The 24,548-nt window shown below is 35.4% G+C and overlaps 1 protein-coding gene across 4 annotated transcripts in view; it reads left to right on the forward strand.

Moving 5' to 3' along the window:
* Ctnna3 (catenin alpha 3) overlaps positions 1-24,548 on the forward strand; it is a 1,728,170-nt gene that overhangs the window by 941,936 nt on the left and 761,686 nt on the right. Inside the window, exon 1 of one of the 4 annotated variants that reach the window (XM_071611230.1) lies at positions 1,435-1,572. The exons of 2 other annotated variants lie outside the window; for them this stretch is intronic. The gene's annotated coding sequence lies outside the window, so the exon portion shown is untranslated. Of the gene's footprint in view, positions 1-1,434; positions 1,573-24,548 lie in introns of those variants that run through there. One more of the 4 variants, XM_071611231.1, reaches the window with a different exon arrangement.

Below are 24,548 nucleotides of genomic sequence, written 5' to 3' on the forward strand. Positions count from 1 at the left end.
GCTAGATTAAGGGCAGGCCCTGATTCCAGAAAGAAACTGGGCTATGAAGAGAGAGACTAGACAGACTATGGGGCAGAGATCAAAGCAGAAACTGTGGCCTAAAGTCCAGACCAACATTATGTCAGGGTTCTGGTATAATAAAACTCCAAGGCTCTGAGGGAATACAGGGCTCATTCTTGGCACTGTAAATTCCAGGCTTGGTTGAAACAATTCCAAGTTACGCTGATACTTCAAGCATGCCTTCCAAGATGCTTGCTGAACCACTGAGGATTAACTAGTCCTGAAATTGGCCTGGTTATGCTTAGAGTAGACCAGGAAAGTCATCTTAGTAGAACTGGGGAATAAGAGATTCAGCAGGGAAGAGTTGGGACAGATCAGGTGGGAGCTAAAAAGAAGCACAGTGGAATGAAGGCAGTGGTGGAAGAAAGGGAGGAGATTCTGACAAACCCAGGCAAAAGTCTTGTTGATTTAAAAAACCAATTTGTTCAAAAAGATTTCTTATTTTTATTTTTTCAGCTGAGAGGAGAAAAATATCAGACATTCACTGTAATGTTAGCTTGACAATCCAGCTTGCCCACATGAAGTCTGCTTCTCATCTAATTTCTTTTTGTGTCATGGGAGGACTGATATTGCAAAGATAAATTGAAGTGTTCACATGGGGCTCAGAGATTTGTAGCTCTGAAGAGACACAAATATTCCATTTGAGTGTAGAAAGAGCTGCTGAGATTTTTCCCTGTAGGTTTGAGCAGAGGAGTTAAGTTGGAAGCTCTCAAGTTAGTGAATCCTCAGACAGTAAAGTTCTTTTGGTGACCTCTGTGCCTCTTTCTTGAAAAGTCACCTTTTGTTACTTGGACATCTCAATGCCTTTGAGCTTTGCGATACATGGAATCTAACCAATAACAAAAAGTAAGAATTGCAACATCAGCATCTTCCATTAATAGCCATAAAAGTCTGGAATATTTCAAAAGCTTTTTAAAAGATCAAATGAGGAAATGTATGTAACAAGTATGTGTCTTATACCTTGCATAAAGAAAAAATATTAATATAATGGCAAATTTTTATATCTTAATAGTTATAAAGTTATAACTTCATGGTCAGTTCTTTTCCCTCCTATCCCATTTCTTTACTTCTTCATGCTAGACAGGAGTAGGCCAAAAAAGAAAGTCAATGAAAATCAAAGTGGGTGACAAAGAACCGAGAATGTCAGAGCCGAAAAGACTTCAGAAATCTCCTGGCCTCACACTGTGATTGGACTGAAGTGACACCGACCTTGCTGGGGTTACATGACTCTCAAATCTGAACAAGGACAGTCCTGCCAAGTCTCTGTTCCACAGTCACACTTTTCCCGCAGGACAGATCTGGCTTTTATTGCTCTGTTGATGTTTGAAAGTCCTTTCAAGTTCACAGTTGTGCCTGTGAGCAAGGGCTAAAATTGAAGACAGTCCTAGAGAAGTACCCTGAGGAGTACACTGCTGATATCAGAGCTTTTTGAACAAGTTTGGATGGAGGGTCTCTGGGAAGGGTGAACTCAAGTATGGATTGCAACTGCAAGAACTGAAGTGTTGTTTGTGTGTGAGTGCACATGGGCATGCGTGTACACACACGCTTGGTGGGGAGGTGTCGACAAAGCTGATTTTCCTTTGTAAAGAAAATTAATTATATTTGGCTTCAGGGTTGGATTCTCCTAGTGGGTGTCATACTTATCTTAATTTGGATGTTATACTTGCAGCTGAGGGAAATCTAGTCTTTTACTCAATGCAGAAAGCTGGCATCAATTCCCTATTTACAAAGACATTGACCACAATTTAACATTTTAATTAAAAGAAAAAAATGCAAATATAACTGGGTCATATTATGATTCCCTCAAGTGTTTTAATATATGTCATTCCCACTGAGGGTTCTCTGTGATGTCAGTCATGATCCATGCTCTTGAGATGGCTTGACATTGTCAAGAACATTGGCTGGGAGGAAGATGTTTCTTTTGTATTGTTTACTATTTTTGAGCTTTTTTTTGGTTTTCATCTGTAAAATGGGTATGTCTTCCTGAGGATAAATGTTAATGGCTAAAATAACCTATTACAGAGTTCAACTTTATGGAGAATTCAATAAGTTGTAGCAATTGTTGGATTTGGTGCTATTGTAATTAGGCAATGTTGTTTTAACAGTAGTTATGAGAGGAGCTGGAGCTGCAGCTGGCTGTCCTAGCATCTTTCTTCATGATCATACCAACACTCTCCAGCAGGACAGTCTCCCTTGCTCTCTTCTGGCCTGTATACTTTCTTAGCAATACAGGCTATTCGTCATTCTTACCAGAAACTTGAGTTAAGAAAACCTTTTATTCCTCTCCAGTTTGATCAGTTATCACAGCTTTCCAAGAAAAGCCTTCAGTTCTTCTATAAAACAGTAGTTTCCAAATTTTTTATTTATTCATGCATATTAATAAAATATTTTTGAGGTTTATCCCTATTATATGTTTTATTTATAAATGACATATAAATGTGCTATTATACTAATAATTCATTATTAGTTTAAAAACACAGAAGGAACTTTTTGAAAAATGTAACAAAACATAAGTTCATTTTTTCATATCTTGGGAGTTATATTGCATGTGTATCTTGAAACCCTTTGCTCTAGAGGTGTATCATGGTTTGTAAATCAGAGCACCTCATTTATCACTCAGTATGTAAGTCACCTTTCAGAAAATTCATTTTGCACATTGATATTTCTTTCCAGGAGGAAAGCTGATAGTCTGGTCTGTGTTTAGGCTGGAAATCTCACTCTAGTTTTCATGCTGGCCCTTTAACCCAGTGGTTCTTTAACCTGTGTGTACATTTGATTGATCCCGAGAGCAGTTTAAAACATCTACAGCTTTCATCTCAGAAAAAACTAAATAAAAATCTGGCCCACGATGAGAACAAACTCTTGGCTTCCTTAAATTAGCCCTATGAGGTCTTGGACAGGAACAGGCAGCTGTTCACACCAGGTCTTGCTTGATGCCCCCATGCTGAGAAGCTGGGGCCTCAGAGGTTCCTGGAGAGGGTTTCCTTTGCCTTCCTTCTATCTTCCTCAATTACTTTAGGGATTGGAGGGCTGTCCTCTCAATCTCATTCTGGAGAAGGCAATCTTGTAGAGTTTTGCCCAAGACCAACCCTGCCTACAAAACAGCAGCACTATTATTTTGCTACAGGTGAAAGGATGATGTGTCTTTGTTCTTCTAAAGCTGGAGTCTTTCTTTGTTCTCCAATTACTAATGAAGTAGGCTGTGGGATCAGCCAGCTAGAGTATATGATTGGCAGGAGGAAGGAAGAGATGGAGGAGGCATAGAGATGCCTGTCTTTGCCTTTCCACTTTTAGAATGCTTCCTCTATTTATCTCTATCTTCCAAAAATCCTAATGATGATAATATCATTTCTCCCTCTTGTTATTTCTTTTCCTTATTTTTTAACTGAAGGTAAGGTAAGGAGAGAAAATATCTTTTCAATATTTTTTTCTAGCATGATGAGGCATTCCTAATCACAGCGATGTAAGCATTTACCCACCTGGAGTGCTTGATAAGGGTTATTCTTCATTGAGCTCTTATTTGAATTTATTTCCATGCCTGCTTAACCAGTAGGAACCATTCTTCTCTTCCCTTTCCCCAATTTTTCACCTGCTCCTCTGACTCTCTTTGCGAAATAGCTGTCTAAAAGTCTGAGTCCACTTTTTTCTTGAGATATGCATCGATATGCAGGCATCTAAGGGTGAGTATCAAATCACCACTAGTACTCAGCTGCTACCATAGAGCCCAAAGAGCATTTCCCCTTTCCCACAGCCTTTCCTCCATCATCAAGGAGGTAAATAAAAAGAATGAAAGGGCACTTCTTATCCTGCCCCCCATTCTCCTACCCCTAGTTCAAGAATTAAAGAGTGTCCTCCATACCTGCAGCAACAAGCTAACTCAAATATATCCATTTGATATACTCACAGTGGTCTCTTACCACGTAAGGCCACTGCCAGACACTGTGAAAGCAGATATCCTCTAAGATCATCATGCTTCTGTTTTCCCTAGTCTCCTCAATATTTCTACTCATTTCAATTTTCCTGTGGTGCCCCATGGGCGGAAACTGCTAGAAGTAGACAAGAAACTGGTCCAAAGAGTATTTATTACAGTCTGACTGTGACACTAAAATTATTTGTTTAATTTGCTCAAATGATTTGAGTATCTTTTGCTCCTGCAGAGCAGAACAGGCACTGTCAGATGGTAATTTAGGAACAGAAAGTTTAAGTGTCTTGTTTAAAGTAACATACCCTACTGTAATAAAGCCAGAAGAAGCACTGAGCATGAGAAAGGGATCATGCTGATCAGAACAGGTATAGTAATCAACAGACAGATGGACAGGCACTTAATGCAAGTCAAATAACTCCTTATATGTCTATCAATATGCAAGATATTGTGCTAGAAATACAATTATTAAAAGGAAATAGATATTATACTCAAAGATCTTAGGATCTGATCAAGAAGGCAGACCTATGTGAAAAATGAAATATGACAAATATTAAAAATGGAGGAAAAGTAATGTTCCTTGAGTGCCTTGGGAAACTAAATTGGCTTGAGAAATCAAAGTAGAAAGATGTAGAAGCATATTTGAAGAACATTGGGTGTTTTGTTCCCTGAAGCATTACATACAAGAGGAAGGCTGATAGCACAGATCAGGAAATACTATGTGCAGTACCTTGAGAGAATTCTAAATTTAGAGATGCACACAACACAGTGGTGTCACTTACATTACTTCAGTAGTGCATGTGTTGCAAAAGAAAATAATTTAAATAATTATTATTAATAATAAAATTATTTTCCCTATTCAGTTTTTAAAAATTATTAATTGCCTGCTATGGAAAGCACTACTTTAGGTCCTTGGGATAACTCAGTGTGATAGGATAAATCTGGAATCTTTCCTAAAAGCCCATGTGTTAAAGGTCTGATCCCCAGTGAGACCTATTAGGAACTGCAATGTACTTTTAGGAAGTGAGGCCTTATGGTAGGTACTTAAGTCATTGGGGATATTTCCATGAAGGGAATTGTGGGACCTTGACTCAACATCTCTTCAGCTTCCTGGATCACTCAGTAAGCAACTTCAGCCACTCTGTGCTCTTGCCATGATACCTCAACCTATCTAAGGGTGGAAAATAAATGAAACCATTTGATCTTGGACTGGAATATCCAGAATTGTAAGCTAAATAACCCCTTACTCTTCATAGGTTAATTATTGCAATGATTTTGTTATAGTAATGCAAAGCTAATACAGTATTCAATTAGCATTGGAGAACTATTGAAAATGTTGACATGTAGATGAAATAACACATTTTAGAAAGAGGACATAAGCAAGGGGTTGCTGGATAGGTGATGCCTGAGAAGAACAGCAAGGTGACTTATTAGGCTGCCATTGTGTAGAAAATAAGTATAAAAAGTAACATAGGACAATAAGGCAACTGCAACATCTGGCAACTATTGATATCAGGGCAAAGAGGATTTTAGAATCATTACCAGGATTCTGCCTTAGACAATAACACAATGGGAGAGATGGGAGTAGGAGAAAAAAAGAGATAATACAGGTGGAACACTTTCATATTTCTCATTATAACAAACATTTATGAAAACTAGAGTGATTGCCAGTGTGAGCTATTGCCACTGGTTGGCTGTTGTTTTTCCTTGTAAATTGAAAAGACTTTTTGGTTCTGCTTATAAAGTATTATCATGCCGCAAAGCAAATGACAATCTTCCCTGTTAAAAGAATCAAACTTTGGCTACCTTTTCATTTATTACTCACAACCATAGTCTGGGTTCATAAGGGCAGAGGTGGTAGCCATGGCTGAGTAACCAGAGAATCTAGAGCTGCTGTCAGCAAATTGACTTGTCAGCATTCTTTTAAGGAAATCACCTGCTGGCTTATTAAAGTTAATTGCTTGCAGGTACCAAGTTCCTTAGCCAGAGCTATCAACATCGCTGTGAGAGAGGTGATTAAGACTGTGCTGGGAGCCTGGGAAAGTTGGATGAGTACCATCTCATGGGTTGTCTTAGCTTCAGGGAGACTGCTTCCTACAACCTCATTGTTTCTTTTTCTCTTTATTCTTTACCATCCCTTATTCCTATTTCCTATGACATAGGATTTTCTATACAATGTATTAATTTTGCTCATTAAACATTTGGCAGGCATTTATTAAGCAATTATTAAGTAACTGGAAATTTCTAGCCTCAAGGAAATATACAATAATGAGTAACACAGCCTCTGTACATAAGGAACTCTTAGTCTAGAATAGGAGATGGACTTTTAAATCTATTATTACAATAGTGTGGCATAAATTCTAAAATCCATGGTTAGTACATTATACTATAAGAAGGTAAAGAGAAAAAAAAACTATGAGATACATATACACATTGACATTTTCTTGATAATTATCTAACTTTGGGGGCTGGGATAAAACAATGAAAATATCTGCTTGTATCATCAGGCTCCTTCAGAAGAAACTGGCTTAGCTATTATGAGGGCTGGCAGGTCTACAATCTATAGTACAAGTTGGATAGAAACTCAGGTAAGAGTTAATGTTGCAGTCTTAAATCTGAAATCTGTAGCACAGGAGGAAACACAAGCAGGGTTTCATATTAGTCATGAAGCACAATTCCTTCTTCTCAGAGAAACCAATTTTGTGTTCTTAAAGCTTCCAACTTATAGGATGAGGCCCAAACACTATTTCAAGGCAAATCTCCTTTATTAAATTTGATGGATTAATCACATTTATAAAATACTTTCATAACTGCATCTATAAGTATTTGACCAAGCAACTGTGCACCAATCTAGCCAAATTTATGCATAAGATTAACCATGTGTAGAAGCATTTCCCTACAAATTTCTGTTTTTCTTTTCCCATCCCCTTCATATCTATGGCCACAGAGAAAAAAAAAGCTTATAATGATGATGTTCAGTGAGAATATTTTGGCTCATACATAATGAATTGTGTAACTATACCAAGGAACTCAACTAGAAAATATGCTATTTTATCAATGATTTTAAATATATTTTATTAAAAATATAATCATAAAACTATTAAATATAAATCAGAGTATAACTAGGCCTTTCTTCTCCATCTCAATCTTAGTAAAAAAATGAGACTTCTTTTTTTTTTTTTTTTTTACTTTTTGGTAGTGGGGATTGAACCCAGGGACACTCATCCACTGAGCTACATCCCTAGCCCCTTTTATGTTTTTATGTTGAGACAGGATCGCTTAGGGCCTCCAGAAGTTGCTGAGGCTGACTTTGAACTTGCAATTCTACTGCCTCAAACTTTGAAACCATTGGGATTACAGGCTTGTGCCACTGTGCCTGGTGAAACTCCCTCTTTTGATCCAACAATCTTACAATAGGATTAGGAGGGTGAGGGAGTGTAGGGTGATTTGGTGAGTAGAGTAGTAAGTATAAGCTTTTTTATTTCTGATGGATCAAAGTTGAGTGAGTCACTTCCAATAAATGAAAGTTCCAATTCCTATGTATATTGGGATTATTCCCTTAGGAAACACTATAAAGCCAAATGTTATTCCTTTGTTTCTGACTAGGATGAGAACACTGAACACCCAAGAAGCATCATGCCTGGATCTAAGGAAAAGGCTCCTGTCCTGGATACCATGCATTAGAGGGCCGCATGTGTCACAAACACACACTCATAAATGCTTTTGCCACTTGTATTAGAGCTGGCATGGTGCAATCTGAACTCCTAAATAGCCACTTTCATGATTAACATAGTTCAGCCTCCAGGAAAATGCTTTTCTACTTCTCTTCCTGCATGTTAGTAGCAAAAGGCAACAGAATTCAAATGCTATGAAAATGAGCTACTGTCAACATGAGAGATAAACATTTTGCTTTACAGTATGAGGGTGGGTTAGGCTGGGATATGAGCAGTATAATAGAAAAAGAAATTAATTCTTTTCAAATTCTTCCTTCTGGGATTAATTGCATAACCAAGGACTGTTTCCCCAAGTAAAACTGAGCATCCGTTTTCTTGCTTCTGTTCATGCTTTATTGGTACATTTGAAAATACATACAAATTAGCATAGTATTTGCAATGATGACTGATATTTTGGATCACAAAATTGTTCATATTACTCCTGAATTTGTATTTATGGCAGGTTTAAAGAAAACATGCATGAAGTATATTATTAATTCTTCACATTGGCAAGGAACTGAATACTCAATGTTAAATGAGGCAAAATTAAATGAGAAAATATCAACTTTAGTGAAATATTCTAAAATTAGCATTTGATATTCATTATTTGATATTCAAAATTAGCATTTGATATACATGTCACTTTTTAACTTATTGGTAATTTTGAATATTTAAATAAAAACACTTGAAAAACAAATAAAACCATTTTTTTGTTTTCACATTTAATTTGATTTAATAAAATATTTGCATTTTTCTATCATTTGAACAAAATGATATTTTAAATTCTTTGGATTATTACTGCCAATAAATTAATGAAAAATATTTATTCTAGCAGCATAAATTTGATAAGGGCAAGAAATATAAATTTTATGGAATAGATAATGAATTGTGTTTTATTTTATTACTCATACAACCATTATCATCTCATCAACAGATCATCCAGGTATGCTATTGAATATTAAATGTGATATCTTTGATATTTTGCTTTCAGTCATCTAAACCATTGATTTACATACACTCTTGATTTGTTATTAAGAAACTGTATTTTTAAGGCAATGCAATGATGGAACATATTTTATTGAAGTTTCTTAGTTTTATTTATGACTTTAAAATATTTAGCCATGCAATATGTGGGCCTCCATTTGCATTCTTGCTTTGAGTCCTGCAAATCTAAGTGTGGGCACTGAAAAATAATTGGGTCAAAATCTAGGAGGAGCCATCAGTATCCCCAGGGAGCCACAGTTATTCCAAGATATGCAGGACATTCTAACTCTAGAACTAGGGATAGGAGGATGGGAGGCAGGATAAGAAGTACCTTTTCAATCTTTTCCTTTCTCTCCTTGTACCCAGTAAACAGATTTCATTTCTTTTTAAAGAGCTTAATATATAAAAATGTTAATTCAGGAAAATTATGTAGGTGGATCTGGAAGAACTGGAATAGACTATAAGTAAATTATTGAAATTAGTCCTCAGAAATCATTCTGCAAAAGGGGACATTTCAGCTGGTTCTGGAAAGATGAATAGAACTCCTCCAGGTGGATATATTTGTGTGTAGGAAGAGGTGCACTAGAAAAAGGCATAAAGGCATACCAAGAAGGTTTTATTCACAATATTTCAAAATGTTCATGTGACTTAAACACTTTGTAGGAGGGGGGAAATGGAAAGAGAAGGGCCCAAATATCAGAATAGAAAAATCATTACATGTCTTCCTAAGAGCTTGGACTTTATTCTTGACCTGGAAGAGACTCTCACAAGGGAAATTTTATTAATGAAGTTTTAAGCAGGTAAATAACCTGGGGTTTTGCCTTTTAAAGAGGTGATTTCAGAACCTTCATTTTCAAATTTTAGCAGACAAATTAATCCGTTGGCGGGCTTATTGAAACACAAATAGCTGGATCCCACCCCCAGAGTTTCTGACTCAGTAGTTCTGAAGTGGAACCCCAAAATTGTGTTTCTTACAATTCTTGATTGATGTGATCCTGCTGATATGAAAACCAAACTCTAAGAAACCTTGCTCAAAAAATGTTGGAGTGAACGGTAAATAGTGTGGGGAAGCGCAACTGCCTAGAATATATAAGATAGGGTATTATTGCTGTATACCAAGCACAGTACCGAAGAGTATTACGAAAGCCATGAAGGATCTATGTTTAATGAAGAGTGTCAAACTGAAGGTAGAGGGTCTCAGGAAGGAAGAGGGGTTGGAGATTACTCTGTATCTGGCTTGTGTGACTTTGGAGGTATGAAAGAGCTAGCATTTATAATGGAGGGGGAAAGAATAAATTTCTATCTTATTTCTAGTCATTGATGTAAAGGAGCAATTTAACTGAATGTGAAATAACTTTGGTTGTGCTGAACCAAACAAGAGGGGAAATTATTCACCTGTAGAATAACATTAGCTCCTTAAATACAGAATATATTAGACCATTAGCAAAGGTTTGAGGTAAATATTATGAACCTATTATTCATCTACTACAGTCTACATAACTTCACAGTTATATTATTTTGAGTGTGATTAAGAGTTAGTTTCCTTTTTGGAGATTGTATCAAGAATTTCTGCCTTACAAGGTTAGAGTGGTCAAAATAGTCATTTTTTTTTTACCTCATTGTGCTCTATCATGTAATTTTTCTCTCCAGAGCATGTTTATACTTCTAAGTATTATTTTAGATTTTGTAAAATAATATTCCTCTCTTTCATAGGAGGAAGGAGACAGTCTCACTCCTAACATTTGAATGTCCCAGGACAAGAATATATATAAATGGAGGCTGCTCCTTCCATTTGCATAAATATGTGAAAGTGATAAACCAGACTAACAAGCTTTTAAATAAAATATGTTCTATTTCTCTACTTTCAAAAATAGATAGATTCACATAACAAAATTTTTGTGTGTGAGGCTCTGCCTTTTAATTTTGACAACGTATTAAAGATGGTGGAAATACCCAGGCGGGGTGGCACACATCAGTAATCCCAGAGGCTTCAGAGGCTGAGGCAGGAGAATCATGAGTTCCAAGCCAGCATCAGCAAAAGCATGGTGCTAAGCAATTCAATGAGACCCTGTTTCTAAATTAAATACAAAATAAGGCTGGGTATATGACTCAGTGGTCGAGTGGCCCTGAGTTTAGTACCCAGTAACCCCCTCCCCCCCCCCACACACACAAAAAGGTTGGAATTGCTTATCATTCTGAATCACAGGGATTTTGGTCGATGGGCCTGTGGTGATTGGATAAATCATAAAACAGACAGACATGATCCATACATGTTACACATTGATTCCTTAATAGTCTTTTCTTAGGTCATTTCAATGAAATTACTAATTAGGTTACTATGATAAGTGTTTACATAAGTTACATTCTATTGACAATAGTAATTTAAAGGATTAAAATATAAAATGTAATGTACTAATGTCAAAAACTTAAACATTTATCTTAAATATTTACTAAGGAAAATATAGAATGCTATGTTTAGACCCATATATATATATTTGTGAGTAAATGAATTGTTGAATATTGCAAAGTACTCCTCAGTTATAATGTGAACTTTTCTGATAGCTATAGGTGCCCCTGAAACAAAAGAACAAGAAAAGAAAGTGTATACTCTGAACACCTGGAACATAATACAGATTATAAGAAAATATTGCAGTCATCTGAGAGGATGATTTGACAAGCTCATTAATTTGTTTTTCTCTTCCCTAAGCACCTCCATTGCTTATACTCTCTCCACACTGGGAAACAATGCCCTTCTTCCACCCAGATGACAACAGAACACCCCAAACTTCATTTTGTTTGGACATACTCATTTTTTATTTTATTTTTTTAGGACATTAAGGAAATGGGCAATAGATGTGCAAAAACATTTCCACAGAACCTGATGTTGTTATTTGGGGAAGCTGATATTTAAGTGTACAGAAATGCTATTCCATATAGCAGGGGTAGGGTGTAATGGAGGAGTTTTAAGTGCCAAATACTAATAGTAGTACTCGATACTTTAAAAGAGAAAAGTACTAAATTATAACTTTCTTTTTCTCAGCACCCTTCATTTGACTCTTTTCCCTCCATGAGGTTTGGTCTCTTGAAAATACCTGTTATTTGGCACAATATGTGTTCTCAGTAGCTATTCAAATTAGAGAAATCGAATAATGGGTATAATTAGGGTCTAGAAAGGCCCTACAAAGGTTGGATCTGAGAATAGCAAAGGAGGTTAGAGACACTGGCCCGAAAGAGGAAAGTACAGTAAGGAAGAGTCTTTAGCTGGGTATTTAGACAGGAATATGAAAAAGGAAGAGTATTTTAATCCCATTGTCTGCAGTAACAAAAAACCTTGGATGGGTGGCTTATCAGCAATGGAAATTTACATCTCAGAGATCTGGAGGCTGGAAAGTCTAAGATCAAGACATCAGCAGATTCATCATCTGGTGAGGGACTACTCCCTTACTGACAGCCTTCTCACAGTTACCTCATATGGTGGAAGGGGCTGAGGGATCTCTTTGGAGCCTTTCTTAGAAGGGCACACCTATCACATTTATAAGGGATCTTGTGATGTCTTTAGTTCCCCAAGGCCCCACTTCACAATACCATCACCTTACAGCTAGGATTTCAGTATATGAATTTTCAGGACATACAAACATTTCAGACTATAATAGAGAGGAAGGGAGCAAGGATAATGAAGAAAGGATAATCTCTATGGGCAAGAAAGAGGGGGAGACTAAGAGAACAGTAAATGGAGAGGGATGTGGAAAGAATGATGATTAGGAATTGGTGATGCATGTTTAAGAAATAATATGGAGCACCGTGTCACAGGAAAGAAGTGAATGATAGTTACAGTAACAGTAATTAAAGGACAGATTGACATCAGGAGGAACAGATAAAACAGGGCCTTGCATGGTGACTACTCTGGAGGATAAGGCTAGGAGGATTTTCTTGAGAGGAGTGATTTGAGTGTTAAATGATGATTCAGACACTGTTTAGAGAACACAGGTGGACGAGGGTGGCATGAAGAATCTGGATTACCATGAGTCAAATCCAGACATGTCAGTGAGAGTGAGACTCTGGGGTGGACTTGGAAGATTTCAGCACAGTCTGTGTATATGATGACAATGTTGCCAAGATACAATCCATCATTAGAGGACCAAAACCACAATGCTGTGAATTGAGCTTCCAACCCAGGGTGACATTTTCATTAATTTCTTTAATTAAGATCTTTATTTTGCACAGTGAGGATAAAAACCAAACAACAAAAAGCCCTGCCAGGTGCCACGCTTGGAGACACTTAAAGTACCAATCTGCTTAATACTGTCAAGAGAGAGAGAATCTCTGGTTTGAGTTACTTTTGGAACCAAAACTAAAAAAGCCACTACTGATTAAGAAGAGAGAAGGGAGGTGAGGCAGTTGCAGGAATGAAGGTGAGGTACCTGCTGTTTCATATTGATAGAGACAGAACTAATTTAAAAAGACTTTGAAACTCCTTTCAGTCTGAGGGGGAGGGGAAATAAGATATGGACAGGCACAGGAATCAGAGGGAGCCACATCATAGCAGCCTGCTAGCTTTGTGTTTCTCAGGCCTACATGCAGAACTAACCTCTGTTATCTTGAGGGTTGCAGAAGGAGAGGAGGGAAGTCCCTATATCATATGGGGGACCCTTAATTAATGTGTCAGTGTATTCATAAAAGTTTAGTGTTTTCTATCACTAGCACCCAATTTTCCCCAGCACTCCCAGCAAGACTACCTAGGGAGTGGTTTATTCCTAGATATTAAAAGAAAGTAAAGAAATAGAAAACAAGTATATGGAAAATTCTATGCTGTTCATGGTTGTTATTATCATATAGACAACATTCTAAAGATATATAATTATCAGTGGTGCAGTCTATCATAGGGAGCTGAATTTGAGAGGTCTTTCTATTTGTTTCAGAGAAAGTGTAAAATAAAATCATTTTACTATGGAGTTCCAAAGGAAAGATACCACTCTCTTGTCATAGCATTTGTAGGCCAAGGAGAGTTGACAGTGTATTAAATGTCTTTTGTCCTGGTATGTTCATGCACACGAGAAGAAGGAAGAAAGACAGGGAGAAAAAAAGAGATTTTGATTTGACATTAAGATCATCTTCATATTTTTATATTTTTGGGGAAATTTCAGTTAAAGTTAGATATTCCTGAAACTGAGACTAACTACCTTCTTGAAGAATACTGAAATATCAGAGCCAAAGGCAGCTCTCTGGGATAACAAAGTCTTACTCAATATGCAGGTCACATGTTTGCTTCTCATTTAATTCCTTCCTCTTTTCTAGTCAAGAATTAGAAAATCCTGTGCTGTAAATCTCCTAGGGAAAATCGCTGATATAATTTTGAAGTGCATGAGTTTTTGGACATTTCCTACATTCATTGTGAATCTCAGTTTGCATCACATATTTATTATTTAGCATTTGAGCATCTGCACAGAACTCATCCTCATCCTTGCCTAAGATTTTCAGCACATATGTGGCTAATAAATATAAAGCTGGATGATATAAACAACTACATTGATTTTATTTTAGCTATACCAATGTTGAATCTCAAGGAAAGGGTGTTAGGGAAATACATTTTTTATAAGAGAGACAGTCCAACCTACCAAGATGGGGGAGACCAGAAAAGATGGCAGGGGATAGAATTTGGGGGAAAGCAATCAGAAAGAGTAGAAACTGAAAGAAAGACCAGAGTACACCAAGTGACAAAAGGGGAGAAAGAGGGACATTTAGGAGGATACAATATTGCTTAAATCCATATATTTCTTGAATTGCACGATATACAGCTGGTTTATTTATATTTTTAATTTTTTTCTAAAGTTTCTGCATCTGTATTGTTTATTTTGTTAGTTTTTTGAAAAGACTAATTGTGTATTCCAGGTTCTATATTGCTTAATTGTACAGAAGGCATATAGTTCTAACAAATTGCTTTGAGGGTTGTGTCACTTGGTAGAAAATAGTACTATTTTTACCCACGATAAATGTCTGTAACTGTAGGTTAGTATAGGTTTCCATATCACCAGTCTCAGGTGGCTAACTCTATATCCTTTATTCTTTAGGAAAAAAACCAACCAACAAACAGCATTTCAACATGAACTAAACAGACTTTTTTTGAAAGGTTCTGCAATAAAGCATGATAATATTAATAATATATTTTTTAAAATATTCTACAGATAAAAAGTAACATATAAAGAAATGTTATCATTTATGATATATCTCATTTCTACCTAATATATATATATATATATATATATATATATATATATATATATATATATATATATATATCTGATTACTACCTAATTGTAACAAATGTATAACAGTTTTAAAGTTTTCTTCAAACTTGAATTAGAAATAACTCAAATGGCTAGCTATTTAGTTCTTACTTAAAACTACAGGTAAGTATAATTTGAGGTGTATTTTAAAATGTATTTTGAATATGTGTTTAGGATATATATTAAATAATAACAGAAAACTTCAGGAATAAAACATTTGTTAAAGAACTTTACATTTTATTATGAATGTTTTAGGAGCTACATACAAATGTTTTCTAACCTCAGTTTACCTTATTGCTGAAGATTGCTTTGCTATATAGTTTATTATACTCAAAATAATCCATTATCCTGTCAACAGGAGCATGACATTAGTGATGGGTAGAAGATAAGAAATCAACCTTTTATCAGTTAGAAAAATATTTTCTCAAAGGAAAAATGGCTTTTGGGATATGCCAATTTTTTACTTATTTTTTTCTCATTTATAATTGTAAATAGTTTTAAATACATTAAATGCGCATCAATTATGTAATTGTTCTTTTTGAATACAGAAAAGGAAAAGAAAGTTGAAGAAGTGATTTTGTTTTGACCTTGAGATATGTAGCAAAAGAAGTGGAATATGGAAACACCATCTTCCAGACTGGATTTGCCAGTAACTGTATTGCCCTAAACAAATCTTCCAATGGTTCTGATTTCAGAGTTTACATCTGTTAATCAGAGCATTTGCCAGGTAGTTTCTAAGAACCCTTTCGATTCCACCATTGCTTGCTGCTACAGTTGGTTTTAACCTCAAAGGATGGGCCTATGGATACATGGAATTTATTTTTATGACCATTGTGTTAAGAGAGAGAACAGTATATTGTCTTATTAGCATCTATCTTAATGTCCAAAACTTGGCATTTTAAATATCATCATCATGTTTCCTTCCTCACTAGAACAATGACATTTTAGATTTTGATGTGGTTATTAAAGACAACTTTGGTGAGACTTTTAATCAGCTATGGTTGTTGGTACATATTCAAACCTCTTGATATGTAGGAAGTCATATTTCACAAGCCCAGGAAGCCTTAAAGACTAGGCATTGAAGTGCCCATATATTAGAACATATATACTAGTTCATGTAACTTCAATTATTGTTTCTAATAACCAAGAGGGCTAGGGATATAGATCAATTGGTAGAGTTTTTGCCTCACATGAACAAGACCCTGGGTTCAATCCCCAGTACCAAGCAACTTTGGTATAACCTACCATTTTGTAGGCAATATAAATGAGTGTATAAGTGATAAGGAAGGAGCAATTTGGCTTAAAGAAGTGTAGTCTAAAATTTGTGTAAAAGTATGCATGACTTTTTCCCTTGGTAATTTTGGAGTTCTCTAATATAAGTATTTTCATATTGCCAAGGGATGAAAGCCACTGATCTTCCATTTTATCTGACATTTGCTGCAATTCATCCTTGCTAGTGACTCAAGTTCAGCTGAATCAACACTTATTCCTGTCCAGAGACCTATCTCAGCTATGTCAAATCCCCTTTTGACAGATGGGAACCATGCTTCTGAGCCACACTGAGGTATAGGAAATTTTATGGACTCTAGTAGGTTTATCAGAGACATAGAGCCCAACCATTCTATCCTAAACTTTTTCTATTTTCCTGTAAACTAGATTTCCCCAAATTTATGTAAGTCTCTGATACTATTGCTTATCCTCTTGAGTATGACCTTGAAGAATTCAGGCCTAGGAAAGCATATATGCCAGATCCTTCCTGATTTATCTAGGGTCTAGACTTCTTGTCACTTACAAGCCCCTGCTTCAACTGTACCTCACTTTTATGAGGCATTTAAGATGAAATCAAACCAAATTGGAGTTTGAGAAGATATAAGAGATACAAATAATAATAATAAGAAGAAGAAGAAGAAAGCACACATGAGTTGACATTTCAGACGTATTACCTACCACACAAGGATTATCTCTGTAAATGGAATCCATTTCCATAGGAATGATGAATCTTTACTAAGGAAGCAGACTAACAGTAGTCATGGAACCTTTAACAGGGATTTCTTTACTGCCTGGGTTATTAGATATAATAAAGTTTTAAGTTCCCTCTGGCTTGAAATTTAGTGATTATAATTTTTTTTATTAGTTGTTCAAGACAATACAATGATCTTGACATACATTTGATTCAAATAGGGTATGAATTCTCATTTTTCCACATGTACAGATTGCAGGATCACATTGGTTATACATCCATGTGTATACATACAGCAATCCTAGTGTCAGTTGTATTCTGCTGCCCTCCCTGTCCCCCCTCCCCTCCCTTCCCCTCCCATCCCTATTGTTTACCCATTCTACTGTGACACTTACCTCTCTCTCTTCTTTTTTTTCCCCTTCCCTTCCCCCTCACACCATCGTATATGTATTTTGTGAACCCATGAGGGTCTCCTTCTGTCTTCCATGCATTTCCCCTTCTCCCTCCCTTTCCCTCCCTCCTCTTTTCTTTATTTCGTGCTAATCTTCTTCTCATGCTCTTCCTTCCTACTCTGTTTTGAGTCACCTCCCTTATATCAGAGAAAACACTCAAAATTTGTTTTTTAGGGATTGGCTAACTTTGCTAGGCATAATTTGCTCTAGTGCCATCCATTTCCCTGCAAATGCTATGATTTTGTTATTTTTTAATGCTGAGTAATATTCCATTGTGTATAAATGCCACATTTTTTTAATCCATTCATCTGTTGAAAGGCATCTGGGTTGGTTCCACAGTCTAGCTATTGTAAATTGTGCTGCTATGAACACTGATGTAGCTGTGTCCCTATAGTAGGTCTTTTGGGTATAGTCTGAGAAGGGGAATAGCTGGGTCAAATGGTGGTTCCATTCCCAGCTTTCCAAGGAATCTCCATACTGCTCTCCAAATTGGCTACACCAGTTTGCAGTCCCACCAGCAATGTACAAGTGTACCCTTTTCCCCACATCCTCGCCAGCACTTGTTATTGTTTGACTTCATAATGGCTGCCAGTCTTACTGGAGTGAGATGGTATCTTAGGGTGGTTTTAATTTGCATTTCTCTGATAGCTAGAGATGGTGAGCATTTTTTTGTGTAGTTGTTGGTACAGAATAGAGGACACAGAGACCAATCCACAAAATTACGACTACCTTATATTAGACAAAGGTGCTAAAAGCATGCAACGGAGAAAGGATACATTTTCTTTTTTTAAAGATCTATATCTTTCCTAGAATTTACCAAAAGCTGTATGGCCCCTTGTTATAGACTGAGTTGTGTCACTCTCTCCCCACAATGTGTTGAAACTCTATATACTACTGCAGAATGCAACTTATTTGAAGATGGAACTTTTAAAGAGGTGATCAAGATAAAATGAGGCTGTTAGATTGGGACTTCGTTTGATGTGACTGATGTCCTTGTCAGAGAAAGAAATTTGGGCACACATAGAGGCTGTATGTAAACACAGGAGAGGTTTCATGAGCACAGGGTGAGAAAGCAGATGTCTACAAGCAAAGGAGAGAGGCCTTAGGAGAAACCACACCTGCTTGCAACTGAACCTTGGACTGTTAACACCTATAACTGTGAAAAAATAAATCTGTTGTTTAAAGTACACATAGTGAGTGGCATTTTGTAATTGCAGCCCTAGCAAGAAATGTATAATGGTCATATCAGTATATTTTTCAATTTTAGACTTGTATACCTTGCCCTAGCAGGGAGGGGTCATGCCAGAGTTGATGTTCAAGATTACTTTTGAGTACGTTGGAAATTAGTGGTGATACTGATTCCCAATACACGCTTTATATCTTATTATCTTTAAGATAATATCTTTATATCTTTATATCTTATTATCTATTAACTATATTTTATGGTTTTTCAGAAAACAAAAACCTCACCAAGACCATAGGCTGTGTGAATTTAACATAGATAGAAATCAACATCAAAATAGATAGAAAACCCAAATCTCTTGATTGAAATTCCCTATCCATTAATACAGAGTATGCCAGGATACCTTTTTCTACATGTCTTTAATGATAATATTTTGAAAAGGTTTAACCGCATTTCAGAATAGCTGATGTAGATTTCTTCTCCTAAGGAGGAATACTGTGATGACTTGCAAAGTTTTGTCTATAGTTATTGTCTACATCCAGTCCTGGCCTCACAGAGTTTAAGATAATTTTGGAAGATATGAAGTATTAAAATGTAATTATTACACAAAATTATAAAATGGGGACATCCAAAATGCTCTCTGGCCATCCTGGTTCAGATATGAATTTTATAAACTCTTCTTTCTCTAAATGTTTTATATAAAGCAGAAGTAGACTAAATCATTATTAATGCAGCCTTTGTAGACATTAATAAAATCAAATAATGAATTTTTCTTCCTAAATTTATTTTAATATATGAACAGTTCCTTCATAATGTTTTGATTTGTGGACTTTAAAATACAGAAGAGACTCTTAAAGAATAGATGGTTACTTATTTGAATAAGCACCCTTAAATGGAAGGGTGCTTATTTTTTTTTCATTTATTTAAAATACTCTGTTTCATATTTGAGTGTTGACATCTTCTTTTATGATCTTCCTATATATATCTTGTCTTCTCTACTAATTATGTCAATAGAGTTTTGCAGTATCCCTTTCCTCCTAGGGTTTTTGGTCTCTGTTCTTTTCTCTCCCCTTCTGTAAATTTCACCCTGTTTCTTTTGAATCATTGTCGTTACTGCAGCATTTTTCTCTCTAAGCTGCTGGAATTACAGATGTACAGCACTGTGTCCAGTTTCATGTATTTATTAATCATAATTCATTATTGGCTTTAGGGGACAGGATCATATTTTTACCAATGCTATCAGAGGGACATTGTACCTAAAAGCAAGCTGATTTCCCTCTTCCCATTCCCGTTACCTTAAACGTAGACTATTTAGCATTCCTATGTAACTGATTGAGGCAGCAATGACCTCTGTGCTTTTCTCTTGCAACCTACTGCTGCTCAGTGCATTTGTGTACACAGACAATAATGTGCTTGGAAAGAAGGGACATTTCTGCCCTTAGAGACAAAAAAGAAAAATAAATCTTCATTTGGAAGCTGAGATAAAAATGTGCCTTGCAGGGTTTGTATAGAAACAGAGGTAAGACATGTTCCAAATAAGAAAATATTTGATAAAATATCTTCTGAAAACCATGAGTAGATTAATTACACAAAAGAATAGGGTTTTAGAGAAAGTGTAAATACCCATTCAGTGGAAAGAAAGCAGAAAGAAAAAGAAGAAATGGCAAAAGAATGTGATAAGAAGTCAAAGAAAAAAAGCAAAAAAAAGAGAGACAACTAGTTCATTCAAATAAAAACTGAAGGATATAGATTGTAGTCAGTAGAGAAGAGAGCATGGGAATTTTCTTTTTATTGAGCACAGATAATGTACAGAATACTATTGTCAGAATTAGTTTACCACAATAGTTTAAGATGTCATAACATGAACAAGGGTCATGGAATGGTAAATAACAGAGGGAGCACAATACATTAATGGAATAGAGATTTTTTAAAATTTTTTATTCTAATATTTTTTCACATAAATTTCTTGATTGCTTTTTCTATTTCTATGAGGAATGTCATTGGGATTTTGATTGGAATTGCATTAAATCTGTATAATGCTTTTGGTAATATGGTAATTTTGACAATATTAATTCTGCCTATCTAAGAAAAAGGGAGATCTTTCCATCTTCTAAGGTCTTTTTAAATTTCTTTCTTTAGCATTCTGTATTTTTCATTGTAGAGGTCTTTCACCTCTTTTGCTTGGTTGATTCCCAAGTTTCTTTTCTTTTCTTTTTAGGCTATTTTAAATGGGATAGTTTTCCTCATTTCCCTTTCAGAGACTTTGTTTCTGATATACAAAAATGCCTTTGATTTTTTGGGTGTTGATTTGTATCCTCCTATTTTGTTGTATTCATTTTCTAGTTCTAAAAGTTTTCTGATGGAACCTGAGTCTTCTAGGTATAGAATCATATCACAAATAGTGCTAATTTGAGTTCTTTTTTTCCTATCTGTATCTCTTTAATTTCTTTCATCTGTCTAATTGATCTGGCCAGTGTTTCAAGAACTATGTTAAATAGAAGTGGTGAAAGAGGGCATCTCTGTCTTGTTTGTCTTGTTCCAGTTTTTAGAGGGAATGCTTTCAATTTTTCTCCATTTAGAATGATGTTGGCCTGAGGCTCAGCATAGATAGCTTTTTTTTTTTTTTTTTTTTGAGAGAGAGAGAGAGAGGAGAGAGACAGAGAGAGAGAGAATTTTTTAATATTTATTTTTCAGTTTTCAGTGGACACACATCTTTATTTTTATGTGGTGCTGAGGACTGAACCCAGCACCCGAAGCATGCCAGGCAAGCGTGTTTCCGCTTGAGCCCATCCGCAGCCCCATATAGATAGCTTTTATGATGTTGAGATATGTTCATGTTATACCTAGTTTTTCTAGTGTTTTGAATATGAAGGGGTTCTGTATTTTTTTGAATACATTTTTCTGTATCTTTTGAGATGATCTTATGGTTCTTCTTCTTAATGCATGTGAGGAATTATATTTATTGATTTCTGTATGTTTAAACAACCTTGCATCCCCTGGATGAACCCCACTTGATCATTGTGTGCTATCTTATTTATTTATTTATTTATTTTGTATTTGATTTGCCAGAATTTTATTGAGAATTTTTGCATTTATGTTCATTAGCGATATTGGTCTGAAGTCTTCTTTCTTTGATGTGCCTTTGCCTGGTTTTAGAATTAGGGTGATATTGGCCTCATAGAATGAGTTTGGAAGTGCTCTCTCTTTTTCTACTTCCTCCAGTAAATTGAAGTGTATTGGTATTAATTTTTCTTTAAAGGTCTTGTAGAACTCGGCTATGTATTCATCCGGTCCCGGGCTTTTCTTGGTTGGTGGACTTCTGATGGCATCTTCTATTTCATCACTTGAAATTGATCTCTTTAAATTGTGTATATCATCCTGATTCAATATGGGCAAATCATATGACTCTAGAAATTTGTTAATGCCTTTGATATTCTATTTTATTGGAGTACAAGTTTTCAAAATAATTTCTAATTATCTTTTGTATATCTGTAGTGTCTGTTGTGATATTTCCTTTTTCATCACATATGTTAGTAATTTGATTTTTCTCTCTCCTCTCTTTGTTAGCATGGCTAAGTGTTTGTCAATTTTATTTATTTTTTCAAAGAACCAACTTTGGGTTTTGTCAATTTTTTCAATTGCTTCTTTTGTTTCAGTTTCATTTATTTCAGCTCTAATTTTAATTATTTCCTGTCTTCTACTGCTTTTGGTGTTGATTTGTTCTTCTTTATCTAGGGCTTTGAGAGTATTGTTAAGTCACTTATTTGTTGACTTTTTTCTTTTTTTTAAGGAATGAACTCTATGCAATGAAATTTCCTCTTAGTACTGCCTTCATAGTGTCCCAGAGATTTCAAGGCATTGTATCTGTATTCTTATTCACCTCTAAGATTTTTTTTAATTCCTCCTTGATGTCTTTTGCAACCTATTATTCATTCAGAAGCATATTATTTAGTCTCCAGATGTTGGAGTAACTTCTATTTTTATTTTATCATTGATTTATATTTTCATTCCATTATAATCTGATAGAATGCAGGGTTGTCTCTACTTTTTTATGTTCTCTAAAAGTCGCTTTGTGGCATAATGTATGGTCTGTTTTAGAGAAGGATCCATGTGCTTCTGAGAATAAAGTGTATTCATACATTGAAGGATGAAATGTTCTATATATGTCAGCTAAATCTAAGTTATTGATTGTATTATTGAGTCTATAGTTTCTTTGTTCAGCTTTTTTTTTTTTTTGAAGATATATCCAGTGGTGAAAGTGGTGTGTTAAAGTCACCCAGAATTATTGTGTTGTGGTCTACTTGACCCTTGGACTTAAGAGTTTGTTTAATGAATGTAGATGCTCCATTGTTTGGGGCATATAAATTTATTATTGTTATGTCTTGTTGATGAATGGTTTTCTTTAGCAGTATGAAATATCCTTCTTTATCCCCTTTGATTAACTTCGGCTTGAAGTCTACTATATTTGATATGAAGATGGGAACCCCTGCTTGCTTCCACAGTCCATTTGAGTGGTATAATTTTTCGCAACCTTTCACTTTCAGTCTGTGTATCTCTTTTCCAATGGGGTGAGTCTTCTAGAGGCAGCATATTATTGGATCTTTTTTTTTTTTTCAATCTGGCAATCTATGTCTTTTGATTGGTGAGTGTAGTCCATTAACATTCAGGGTTAATCTTGAGACATGATTTGCATTCTCAGCCATTTTTGTTTATTTTTGGTATTTAATTTGACTTGGTTCTCCTTTGATTGGTTTTTCCTCTAGTGTAATACTTCCCTTTGCTTATTTTCATTGTTGTTTTTCAATTCTTCTTCATGGAATATTTTGCCAAGGATGTTCCCTAGTGTAGGCTTTTGAGTTTTAAATTCTTATAATTTTTGTTTATCATGGAAGATTTTTATTTCATCATCAAATCTGAAGTTTAATTTTGTTGGATGCATGATTCTTGGTTGGCATTCATTTTCTTTCAGAGCTTGATATTTTTTGTTCCAGGATATTCTAGCTTTCAGTGTCTGGGTTGAAAAATCTGCAGATTATCTAATTGGTTTCCCCCTGTATGTAATCTGATTCCTTTCTCTCATGGCTTTTAATATTTTCCCCTGTATGTTAGACATTTTTATTATAATATGCCTTGGAGTGGATCTGTTGTGATTTTGTACATTTGGTGTCCTGTAAGCCTCTCGAATTTGGTTTTCCCATTCATGCTTTATGTTTGGAAATTTTTCTGATATTATTTCATTGAATAGATTTTTCATTCCTTTGTTTTGGAACTCTATGCCTTTCTCTATCCCAATAACTCTTATATTTGGTCTTTTTATGCTATCCTATATTTCTTGAATGTTTTGCTCATGGTTTCTTACCATTTTAATATCTAATCTTGAAAAGAATTTTCAATCTTTTCAAGATTATACATTTTGTCTTCATTGTCTGAGGTCCTGTCTTCCAAATGGTCAAATCTATTGATGATGCTTTCAATTGAACTTTTAATTTGGTTTATTATTTCTTTCATTTCCAGGATTTCTGGTGTGTGTGTTTTTTTTTTTTTTTTTTTGATCCTTTATCTCACTATTGAAGTAATATTTTGCTTCTTGTATTTTTTAATGTAGCTCTTTGTCAAAATGACTCATTGCTGCCTGTATTTGCTCTCTTATATCATCCTTTAATTCTGAAAAACATTTTAATTATGTACACTTTGAAATTCTTCTCTGTCATTTCTTCTGCTGTGCTGGGCCATGGATTCTAATAATATGGTTTCTTGACTTGTTTGGGGCACTTTCATCCTTTGTCTTTCATATTGCTTGTGTGTCTTCCCTTCTAGCACTGTGGATCCTAGGCATTATCGTGTTTACCCTGTTGGCTTATAGTACCCCTGAAGGGATCCAATACCTCTCCTTTGAGGTGAAGGAAAATATTAACAAATCCCAATATACACAATATGCACCTAAATCTAATGTTTTCTATTAAGACATTTGCAGTTTGGTTACAATGTAC

The sequence above is a fragment of the Marmota flaviventris genome, chromosome 4 (genome assembly GCF_047511675.1).
Source record: "Marmota flaviventris isolate mMarFla1 chromosome 4, mMarFla1.hap1, whole genome shotgun sequence".
NCBI lineage: Eukaryota > Metazoa > Chordata > Mammalia > Rodentia > Sciuridae > Marmota > Marmota flaviventris.